The sequence below is a fragment of the Salvia miltiorrhiza genome, chromosome 2, assembly GCF_028751815.1.
Source record: "Salvia miltiorrhiza cultivar Shanhuang (shh) chromosome 2, IMPLAD_Smil_shh, whole genome shotgun sequence".
Classification (NCBI taxonomy): Eukaryota; Viridiplantae; Streptophyta; class Magnoliopsida; order Lamiales; family Lamiaceae; genus Salvia; species Salvia miltiorrhiza.
Window position 1 is genome coordinate 64,348,275 of NC_080388.1, and position 10,844 is coordinate 64,359,118.

Below are 10,844 nucleotides of genomic sequence, written 5' to 3' on the forward strand. Positions count from 1 at the left end.
AGAGAGGTGAAGGGAAGAGGGTGACGCGTTCTTCCTCTGGAATCGCCGCCGCCCTCCTCTCCAACCCTAGATCTCCGGTCCAGCTAAAAACCCCTGGCTCTAATTTCCAACCTCAGATCTCGTGGTGAGAAAGGCGGTCGCCCTCCCTCTCTCTCCGGATTGCTCGCAGGATCTGCGCCGGGGAAGAAAGGCGGTCGCCCTCCCTCTCTCTCGTGGTGAGAAAATCAGAGAAGCACTAAATTGGAATTGGAATTTTCGTTGTGTTGCCCTTTCTGATTTTCGTGTAAAACAATTAGAATTTGAATTTTTAAATCTGGATTGGAATGCACTTGGAATTTTTGGTTTGATTATGCAATTTGCTTGTGTGAGTTCACGGTTATGGTGATAATGGTGGTTGGCGGTGTTGTCGGCGGTGCAGTGGTGGTCGGCGGTGGTGTCGGAGGTGGCGGTGGTGGTTGTCGGAGGCGGCGGTGGTGGTTGTCGGAGGTGGTGGTGGTTTAAAATTCAACTAAAACATTAAATAGAAATAAATAAATACACTAAATTAAAACTAATCAACTACACTAATAGTGGTGGGCCACAACACTTTAACAACTAATCTACCTCTCCTTAATCTCCGTGCCCAAAAGACCTATGTCTTTATTAATGGGACGGAGGGAGTACTAGTTTATCTATTATGCAATTTTGTTTTTAATATTGAATAAATTCATGATATATAAGGGGTTAGGCTACAATAAAAACTCATTTAATTAAAGCTATAAACTAAGAAGTAAGAACTATTTTCAATCATTAGATCAGGAAGATCTACGATTAATTCATCATTTTTTTGAATGAATTCATGATCCTTGATTCGAATTCCAAATAGAATAATTATATAACAATTACATTATTACGAAAGTATAATTATTTTATACATTAACATTAAATGTAAAGTTAGTAGATTTTGCGTTTAGTACGGTGTTTGTACTGGAATCCAATATATAAGGTGATGTGATATAAAATAGGTTCATCGACCCCAATAATTAAAGAAAGTTAAGTGATTATTCACTTTTTCTTTTGGGTGAGGGTATCAATTTAGCCCCTATATATGGCGTCTGTTAGAAGGAGGGGCTTAATTGCACCCAAAATTAAAATATGGGGTTCGGATTGATTGAATCTTGACTATCGGGTGCCAGACGCTACATGAAATCCAATTAGGGGTGTCAATAGGTGGGTTTTACCCGAACCAATTCGGAATCGTTGATTACCCGTTGAGTTATATAGTATAAAGTAACGGTTTCGGTTCTAGACCCGACCCGCTCAGACCTAGAATCTGGTCGGTCCAAATCTGATTCGACATGCTTGTTTCGGGTCCGGTACAACCCGCCCCGTAAATATTTTTGTTTTGTTTTGTTTTATTTTTATTTTATTTTTTTATTATTATTATTATTGCTATTCTGAGTTCGGTCCAACCCACGAATGCATATTTAAAGAATTGCAAATTTTACAATAGTTTGGTAAGAGTTCATTAAAAATCATATAGTAGTAATTAAATCCCATTGTGCATCCTATGGTGCTACAATCACAAAATATATAAGTAAAAAATTCAAATAAAAAACAAGACCCAACAAAATTTGAGAAGTCAGACATTGGGGTTCATACATATACCTGAAACTGCATCACAAGAGAGGGAGTTGAAGGCGAGAATCAAAGCAGGAGCTGGACAGCAACATGATAGTTTTGAGCTTTTTTGGGTATGAATATTATTTGGCAGCAATATGATTAGTTTTGAGCTTTTTTGGGTATGAATATTATTTGGCTTATGGGTAGTTAATCTATTCGAACCATTTGATTTTGTCACTTAATGATTCGAGTATGATCCGAATTCAATAATTAACGAGTGATTTTAGATTCGAAATCAATTTTTTTTTTTTTATGATTTTGATCCTGGTAAAATCCACTCATTAACATCCCTAAATTCAATATATAAGATGATGTGATATAAAATAGCAACATCGACCCCAATATTAAAGAAGGTAAAGTGATTATTCACTTTTTTGGGGGGAGAGGAGGGGAAAGTATCAATTTAGGCCCTATTATAGACACCCTTATGGCATCTGACACTCTACGATCAAGATTCGATCAATCAGAATCCCATACTTTAATTTGGGTGCAATTAAGCCCTTTCGTCTAACGACGATATTGTTAGACAGAGGGGCTTAATTGCATCCAAATTAAAACATGATAGGTATGATTGATCGAATCTTGACTATGGGGTGCCAGACGCTAGGGGCTAAATTGATTTTTTTTTAAACACAAATTCGTATTCATTTTAAGTCTCTAGCTTCCGAAGCTTGTATTGGAAAAAAAGCAAGGTTAAATTATTTTTGATAAGTAGTGTGCGTGTGTTGGCCAGGCGGAAAGGGGTTAATGTTTAAGGTCTTGGGTTCGAGTTCATGTGGCGCGATCTTTAAATTTCTTCATTTAATACTATTAATTTATCAAAAAAAATATTTTTGATAAGTTTTAAAGGTTATAATAAAAAAAATACGCTCTCCTTCGGCAAGTTAAAAATATACTCCATCCGTCCCCAAAATAAGTTCCTCTTTGGGGACGGCACGGGTTTTAATGAAAAATGGTAAAGTGTATTGATAGTGGAGAAAAATAGTATTGAGAGTATGTTATAATTAGTATTGGGAGTGGTGAAAATGTGAAAAAGTGTTATAATTAGTATTGAGAGTGGTGAAAAAGTGAAATGTAAGAATAAATAAAGTATTATTAGTGGTGGGGTAGTTGTCCAAAAATGGAAAGAAAAAAAGAGGAACTTATTTGGGGGACATCCCAAAAAGGAAAAAGATGAACTTATTTCAGGGACGGAGAGAGTATATATAGTGGTTAAGAAGGGAAGATATTTTACTCCATTAGATCCTCTTGTAGGTTTTGTGATATTTAATTTGAAATTAACTCCTTGTTCGTCTAGTTAAGCAAAAGTTTACACTACTACTGATGATAATAATAATAATAATAATAATAATAATAATAATAATAATAATAATAATAATAATAATAATAATAATAATAATAATAATAATAATAATAATAATAATAATAATAATAAAAAGAAACTTCAACTAAATTAGAATAAACTAACTATATAACACTACAATTTTATTTTGCACCTTATTAACAAATATAGTCAACCCCAGAGGTCGATTGCGACAGTATTGAGGTAATGCAGACAATCTTAAGTAAAAAAATTACTGATTATAATGTTTCCAGTATTGTTGAAAACTTGAAATTGGGTGTCATTATTAATTAATTTTAATAAAAAGAAGATGATGAAAAAACAAGCCTTTAAGGTATCAGATTTCATTATTATTACATACTTTAAAAAATCTAAAATCCTTGAAAGCACAAGATATATATGAAGGCCCAAGTCTCATTAAAATTTTTGTGGCGAAAATTCAATGGAAAAAATATTAGTAAAAGAAGGAAAAAATGAGAAATTATTATTAATCCTTTTTTTTAAGCACTCGTCTAAAAACACAAAACCTCTCTTGTCTTTAATTAGCATTCTTTTTCTGTTACTTGTTTGCCTTAACTTGCTTCGTCTTGAGTTGCTTGACACTCCTTGGGGTATTCTTTTGTGTTACTTGTAGTTGTAATTGGCTTAACTTGCTTCGTCTTTGGTTGACAAATGACACTCCTTGGCTGGGAACAACATTAATTCCTTGAAGATCCATTTCTTCCAAGTAGTATGTCTCCCTACAAAATTAATTAAACATATAGTATATTTTAATAACATGCAACTGATCACAAATTTCTCACAAGAAAGCCTTCACAAATTTCTTGTAAAACAAAACACCTATATGCCTATTGTAAAAGAGACTTGTTTTACAAAATTTGATTTGCCTATTATATCCTTCATATATAATTAATTTAAGGTCAATTAGATAATTTAATATATACATAAATCTAAAACTAAATTATGATTTATAATATTTTATATTTTAATAAAGTAGTACTATCCATTAGAACTCTTCATTCACAATAGTTACTACTTTTATTCTGTAAATCTAATAAATACAATAAAAATGATTTATTTTTAGTTTTATTAGAAATTTAAATTACTAGAATCCTTGTAATTAAAATATTAATTATGTAAAGATGAAACCTAGAAAATAAACATGAATGGTATATCAAACTTCTTTTTTTTGTCATTTTTTTTCTAATGATGAAAAAATTAGGTGATGATTAATTAATTAAAATTATTATTATTATTTATTAAATTTATTTGACTTTTTTCAATTTTAAGAATTTATAGTATTATATTTTCAAACGTTATTCAATAAATGATTAGATTTTTACTATAAAATGAAATAAAATATAAATTTACACTCATAAGAAATTATTTATTAAAATAATTTATTTTTACGTGTGAATACATGTCGTCCCTGCTAGTAACAATAAAAGAATACTCGTCTAAAAATACAAAACCTTAGAAAAATAGAAAAGCATGAGCATATATGAGACATGCATACTCGGGTAAAATCGGCAATCAACTCAATTAAGGTACCGAGCCTTAAGGTATATCAATTAATTTATTCTTATTATGGACTGAATTAAGATTTTATTAACGGAAAAAAAATCTAAAACCCTTAAAAGCACAAGATGCAGACTAAGGGTTTGAGCCTCATTAAATCTTTTACGGTAAAAACTTGAAGGAAAAAACACCACTAAAGAAAAAAAAGTACTCAGTCTAAAAATATATACAAAATCAGCATTGTTTTTGTGTTACTTGTTTGCCTTAGCTTTTGCTTTGTCTTTGCTTGACACTCCTTAACTGGGTGGGAGTTGGAACAACATTAATTCCTTTGTCTTTGCTTGACATTCCTTAACTGGTGGGAATTCGATCGAACAATCTTTATTCCATAAGGCGCTACTTTACGATAAGCTATCCATTTCTTCCAAGTAGTACGTCGCCTTAGTTTGTCTCCCTACAAAATATATTTATATATATTTATGCAACACGATTACAATTAAATTTCATAACATAGCATTCACAAAGAATGAAAAAAGATCAAACCTCGACTTCAACTATATCTGAATCTCTCAAGCTGTCCAGAATCAACTTAACATCATTTGTCATCTCTTTTATTTGTCACGCCAAAGTTTGAATGCTTATTAATTACTACTCATTATATAAATATAAATATAGAAAAATAGAAAAGCATGAGCAATATACATGAGACTTACTCGGTTAAAACCGGCAATCACCTCAATCGGAACTCATCCATTGTCGATGTCCATTTGGTCTTTCAGATGAAGATCTTTGGCTAGATTATTATCACTACAACACCAAAATTTCTTTTTAATTGATGAAATTGAGGCTTATTATAAAAGAAAAAAGAAAAAAATGGCAACCCTTGAAAGCACAAAGAGCAAACTAAGGGCACGAAACTCCAAAGGAGATCGTAAAACTAAAGAAAACTAACAAAAAACATCTAATCAATCCCTAAACTCAGGATACTCATCCATTTCCGACCAACGACCATGAACAATATTATTCATTGCAAGCATACTAGGCTTATTGCTAAGGCCAAAATTTCTTTTTAATTAGTATCTTAGTTAAAAGAAAAAACAAATATATATAAAACTAAAGTACAAATGAATTAAATCGAACCAAAAATAATATTCAATTTGTTTGAGAATCTTGTGGCTCAAATCTTCTTCTTTCTTTGGAGGGAAGGAATTGGAAGGTGGACGCAACGGTAAAGGCGGTGCTGATGGTGTTGGTGTTGGGAAGGAAGGTGGATGCATTAATGGTGGAGTATTATAAGCTAAAGGAAAAGGCGGTGCTGGTGTTAGTGTTGGTGTTGGGAAGGAAGGTGGATGCAATGTTTGAGTATTGTTCCAAAAAGGCAAAGAAGGCGGTGTTGGTGGAGAAACAAACGAAGATAATGGAGGCAGTGTTTGAGTATAAACGTAAGTATGGTTGTCCCAAGAGGGTATAGGTAGTTGTGGACGAACAAACGACCAAGATACAAGCCGCGGCGTGTATCCCATCGGCGGCGGAAACGCGTATGAATGGTTATAAGGTAGCATCGGATAAGGGAAGGAAACCGGCGGTGGAGGTGGTGGTGGTGGCGCCATCCGACGTCGATCATTAGGCTTTGATCTTGAAGCCTTGGATTTATCAGAAGGCATGGCCACGGTTTAAGAAAACGTACTTGTGTATGTATGAAGAGTAGAGCAGAAGAGGGGATGAATTGAATATGGCATAACAAGCTGCATATATAGGATTTGGTAGTGTCCTATTCCTTACAGGGGATCGACTTCAATTCTAATGCCAATCGTACTATAATTATCACATTTCGACTTGATGCAATGCAACACCACTCCTTATAGGAGATGGACTTCTACTGCCACCAATCATATCTTTGTATATGATCAAGATATTGCATATACAAAAAAGGGGGGATTGTCTGCCACCTCAGCCGCCATTGGGTCCGGCCCGTCCCTGACCCTGTTGCAGCCTTCCCCTTGGGTAATTAAGCTTGTTGCCTCAATTTTTAGGGCTTGGAATTTTTTATTTCGAGTTGAAAATTGAAATGTATGGCTCGATGTGCTGCTGCATTTTTATGTAAATTGTCCTTTGCCATGGGTGGATTATGATTTAGGGCTCTAAATTGATTTGTGTGACATAGGGGAGTGAGAGCATTAGAAAATCAGTTTTTGTTTAGATGACAAAAATAGAGAATCGAAGAGGATTTCTGCCAGTCTTGTTTTTCTATTTTTATTTTTCGGGTATTTCTATTAGCACTTTTGTTAGCTCTAAAGTTGATTGATATCATTAAGCACAACAAGAGCAACCTGATATTTCTTACTACTATTTTTGTATTATCTGTTTGCCCATGCATCAGGAAATTAATGAAGTAATTATAAGAAAGAACAAGACTGATCATGCAAATACAAACAGACAGAACCAATAAGTACAATATGACAACTAGAAACAGAGATAGGAATAAACTTGGAATTATGAATCAGAAACTGTAATTGTAATGTAGCATAATATTGTTTATAAGTAATACTTCTATATGATTCTGTTGAATAGAATAAATGAGTCATACCGCTGCACCACTCATTTGCTGTTTGTTCTATTCCTATGCAAGATGTGAAAAAAGAAAAAGGAGTTTTCAGTTCGGCCTAGTTTTGTACTATTTCAACACAAGAGAAGCCCGTAGATTCAGTAGAAATTTTCGTTGTTCACAACTTCACAGTTTAATGACTTCAAAAACAATTGAATACAAACTAAAGCCAGCCAATGTGTGTTGAATCAAGTTGCCATGTGATGCGAACCACACCCGACCCCAAGCCATCGAGCCACCTCCACGAGTCATGTTGTTGCCAAACGTGCAAAGCGTCATCAAAGCGCCCATTGCGACAAATACTCGTAAGCAATTGGGCTAACGACTAACTTAAAAACCCATTAGTGCACCATATTGGTGCACATTGTTCCCTTCTATGGGAGTATTAAATAGCTTGAAACTTTGTTAACTTTTCAAGTGGGATCCAGTGAGTTTGCATGTTTCAACTACTCAACCTTAAAACATTAATAGTTCATAAAATTCATATTCGAAACGTAGAATCCATACTAACCATTTAATTTCATCAAATCACAACTAATTATTATAAATACATATGGAATATGGTTGTAGTTACTGTTTGTTACAAAATTTTCAACACTCAATTCACTAAATCCTCGTCATTGTTATCCTCGCTATATAACATCATAAACATGAATTGTGAAATATCATTAGCACGAGGAAAATCAAACCACTGGAGACCTAGAACTGAACAAACCTGCGTCTTCGAGAAGCTTTGTGTGGTCACGTTTAATCCGCGGTGAGTTTGCGTCGTCGAAGAGTTATGTTTGCACTTTGCACGATTGAGGTTCGCTAGTTGAATCTCCTCGCCATGGAATGTCAATTTGGGATGATTGGATGAAACTAGATTAGGGCATGTGTTGCAGAAAATTTGGGGAAAAAGTGAAGCGCGAACGATGACGCCAAATATGGATTTATTATTATTATTATTATTATTATTATTATTATTATTATTATTATTATTATTATTATTATTATTATATCTTCTACATGGCACTCTAAAATCTGTTTATTTGAATTGTTCACAAAAAAAATGTTTAGTCATCAACAGTCGTGACACTCATACAATCCAACATATTTTCAACTTTTTTAATAAAATATTTATTTTCTCTCATCCACATACACAACTCACAACCTTTTATAATTTCTACTCCCATTTAGAACTGTCTAAATGGATATCGGGTGTTGGATAATCTAATAATCAAACTGAACCATTCGGGTTTGGTTACTCGATAACCGATTTTTTCGATTATCGGTTATTAAATTTTCAAAAATTTCGGGCATCAGATAATTCCCGTTTAGGGCTGTCTAAAATAGATATTATTAATTATTATTATTTTAAAAATTAATATTTAGTTAAAATAAAATTATGTTGTTAAAAAAAACAAAGAGTCTTAGTGTAGTGGATAAGTAGCCCCTTATATTTGTTGAAGACTTGTATTCAAATCCTTCAAGTAATAATTTTGCAAGTTTTATTTTTTAAATGGATGTTTCAGCTATCCAAATAACTGAATGGGTTAACCGAATTGCACACTCATTTATGTTTGGGAATGTTTAGTGAATTTGGGCCCAATTCGATTTAGGGTAACTGAAATTTTCCGTTTAGATAATTGAACCCAAACCGATCGACAAGTCTACTCCCATTAGTGACACCAACCTAACCTATATACATATTTTTTTTTTTCATTTTTTAAATTATTTACTATATATAATATTTTTATTATATTTTAAAAATAAAATAAAATTCACTTAAAATATTTTATTTTTTAATTTATGATCATATTAAAATTAAACATTATCATGCATTATAATTGATATACTTCACTCAATAACAAATAATTGAAAATTACAAGAATTAAACACATAGCTGAAATTAAATAAATAAAAAATACAACTAAAATTAAAAAATAATCGGGATAATTTGAATTCATAACTTCAAATAAAAACAAATATGCGAAGAAAAGAATTTAATTTATGTGTGAGAATATAGGAAAATTAAGTTGTATTTATATAGATAAAATTAATTAAAATTAATATAAATTTAATATATTATGTCTAAAAAATATAATTAAATTTTATTTAAAAAAATATGAAACATCAATTTAAAATCTGCCACATAGCACAATAGAAATGAAAAGTGGCGTATGTCCGGCAGCTGACCTCCTGGGTGAGCATTTGCCATGACTTTCCATTTATTTATTTATTTTTTGATAAATTTATAATATTAAATAAAAAAATAAACGGCCGCGTCATAGGGGACTCAAACTCAAGACCTTTGATCTTAGACATTAACTCCTTACCACTTGGCCAACACACGCACAAATGTACATTTATGTCAAAGAGAACGTAGTGTGCATGCGCAGTGGAAATTTCATAGCTTGTTTTTAAAAGTGGGAGTGTAACCACTTTTTTCTTTATTGGGATAAACCACAATGATTCTTTGACAAATCCGAAAAAATAAACAACAAATCTTAAAATATAATCTTGAACTTTCACAACCTGTCCTAGGTAAAGACTATGTAATTTCTTTCTTTCTTTTTTGAGGGGAAAGACTATGTACTTTCTAGTAGATATTTATTTTGATTGATTTCCAGCAACAGAGACAGACAGACAGTACATATATGTGTTTCCAGCTTCAAATTTGCATTAACAACCATATTGGAGTATCTTTTTTACTACTCCTAAAGAACATTCTAGAAGGGAGTAACACGAATTTAAAGATTTTTTTTTATTAACTAAGTATATTAAAAAAGATATAATTATAATTTAAAAATAAATAGGAAGTTTTTTTAGAGATGTCCAAAAAAAAGTGAGAATTTATTTCATATACGAAGGTAGTACTGTTTAAAGCCTCACATAATATGGTTTTGCATTTTACAAAAACTCTTTAGAGCCATCCATCTGCTTTAGAGCAATGATTTTGTACCACTTTTAAACATTAGTTGAAAATAAGAATGTAAAAGAATAACAAAAAAAAAAAAGAGCAAAAAGTAGGCTATTATTTTGTGCCTTGTTCTTTTTAAACGAAATTGAAAGCTTTTGAACCAGAGGTATAGTTTTATTTTTATTTTTTTTTGGAGAAAACAGAGGTATAGTTGGTTGGTCAACAAGAGAAAGGTCGAATTAATTCATTGGAAAGCTAAGGAAACTGTTCCGCGAAGAAGGGGAAATTTCGTTGCCCTAAGAAATTTGTACCTAAACTTTGTTTTTTTAAGTCGAATTAATTCATTGAAAAGCTAAGGAAACTATTCGGCGAAGGAGAGGAAATTTCGTTGCCCCTAAGGAATTTGTACCTAAACTTAAAAAAAAAAAAAATTAACAGTATTAAATAAAAATATATAAAGGCAGCCCACGAATTCGAACCCAAACCTTTAACTTTATTTTTTTTAATAAATTAATAGTATTACCCAAACCGAACTCGAACCCAAATCTTTGACTTTATTTTTTTAATAAATTAACAGTACTAAATAAAAAGATTTAAGGGCCGCCCACGATGCGCCCAAACCTTTAACTTTAGGTATTAACCATGCACTCTACTGCTTGGCCAACACGGCGATGAAAGACTCGAACTCAGGATCTCAGATCTTGAGCATTAACCTTCTACCACTAAATCAACACACGCACATAGTTTGTACCTAAACTTTTTTTTTTTGATAAACAAACAATATTAAATAAACAAATTTAAAGGCCTCGCCATAG

At 32.2% G+C, this 10,844-nt stretch overlaps 1 long non-coding RNA gene across 1 annotated transcript; it reads right to left on the reverse strand.

The window, feature by feature from the left end:
• Positions 1-4,672: 4,672 nt before the first annotated feature.
• On the reverse strand, positions 4,673-8,030 carry LOC131011126 (uncharacterized). Its single transcript, XR_009096742.1, has 3 exons — positions 7,843-8,030; positions 5,236-5,329; positions 4,673-4,976 (listed from the first exon to the last, which is right to left on the reverse strand). It is a non-coding gene; the product is annotated as an uncharacterized LOC131011126 (long non-coding RNA).
• Between the last annotated feature and the right edge of the window lie 2,814 nt (positions 8,031-10,844).